The sequence below is a fragment of the Aquila chrysaetos genome (assembly GCF_900496995.4).
Source record: "Aquila chrysaetos chrysaetos chromosome W unlocalized genomic scaffold, bAquChr1.4 W_unloc_6, whole genome shotgun sequence".
Classification (NCBI taxonomy): Eukaryota; Metazoa; Chordata; class Aves; order Accipitriformes; family Accipitridae; genus Aquila; species Aquila chrysaetos.
Genome location: NW_024470326.1, coordinates 114,139 through 115,915, shown reverse-complemented (window position 1 = coordinate 115,915; position 1,777 = coordinate 114,139).

The following is a 1,777-nucleotide window of genomic DNA, read 5'->3' as shown; positions in this document are numbered from 1 at the left end:
GAGGATGAGGCCGGGATGCCAGGTCTACCCCACCCCCATGGTTAGGGAGGCAGGTCAACTCCGCGCTTGCTCTTGGGAGGCCAGGTTTAACCCAGTGCGCCAGTAGAGACAGCAGGTGAGCCCCCGGGTACCAGTAGGGGTACTGGTACTACCCTGGGGTACTAGTAGGGGAAAAGGTCTACTCGGGAGGATGAGTCGGGACTCCAGGTCTACCCCACCCCCTTGGTTAGGGAGGCCAGGTCAACCCCGCGCTTGCTAGTAGGGAGGCCAGGTCTACCCGTAAGCACCGGCAGTGAGGCCAGATGTACCCCACCGGTGCCAGCAGGGAGGCCAGGTCTACCTTGGCAGCGCCGGTAGGGTGGCCAGGTGTACCCCGGAGCATCAGGTAGGGATACGAGGCCTACCACAGAGGGTCGGGTAGGGAGGGCAGGTCTACCCCGCATGCCCATTGTGACTCCAGGTGTACCCAGAGTACAAGTAGGGGTACCGGTACTACCCCAGAGCGTCACATAGGGACGCCTGGCCAATCTCGGATCATCAGATAGGCAGGCCAGGTCTAGCCCGGAGTGCCAGTAGGGACAGCAGGTGTACCCAGCGTCCAATTTACTGCTAACCTGGATATCTCATTGTCCCACATCTTTTCCCAATTTTTGGGTAGATTCCATGGTGCAATTATTCCCCCCCAGGGAACTGGTGTCAGTCTGACTTTGTGGAATCGGAAGGACAGCTGTTATTGAGGTTAATTTTGTACCTTCGCAAAACCTTTGAATCAATTGTATAACTAGGTTCTTTTATATCAAATCACAGGAAGACTAATCTCAGGATTAGTAATTCAGACAATAAGCATTTTGTTTACTTATAAACTACGGATTCTTTTATGATGTAAAGTTCGTGATTCTGCCTTTTGGTAACAATTTTTAACATCTACTATTATTTATCTTATTTTGAGGACAACTTAAAATAAATATGTAAAACCTGTAACACACAAAAGATATCGCCCTGGACATTGCCCTAGAAACAACCCCAATATTAATAATCCTTTACCTTTACACAATTTGTTCTCTCTCCCAAGTGCAAGCATGAAACTTATTTTAGGTTTTCAATTTCAAAGGACCGGTTTTCTTTAGACTTCCAATTCATATCCCTGTTTTGGGTGCTTTTCGTTACCTTGAATAGTGAAGCCAAGGTCCGTTTCCTTCTTCCCCAACCTTTGCCTGCTTATATGTTGTTTAAAATACTTGATGACGGTCCTTTCCACTTCCAACTAGTGGGTTTCGTTGCAGTCCCACGACTTTAACATTAGACCCAGTCTCTCTGTTTGGAAGGGAATGCACTTCTGTGTCCAATTCTAAGGGTCCAGCTGTGGAAGACATACTGACGAAGTTCTTGTAAAGAGTTTCCTAAAGCAATCATAACAAACCCCTTTTAAAAGACATAGCTCCGAAAGCGCTCAAGGCATTTGGAACATAGGACCCTTGATATGGTCTCCTCCTATACATTTGATAAGGACTTTAAATTTCCTTTCCCTTTTGGCTGTACTCTTAATCGTATAGAGCCCATGGTAATGCTTTAAACCCATGTAGCGAGGTTTCCTGACAAATTTTAACTCAGCTGTTGGCTTGAGCGTGTACGTGTTCATTCTTTCTACTTTCCCCCTTACTTGCGGTCTATATGGGTGGTGATAGTCCCAATCTATAGGACATAACCTTGGCTCAACCTGTCTTACAATCTTTGCTATAAATGAGGGCCATTGTCAGATCGACATTCCTACAGGGAC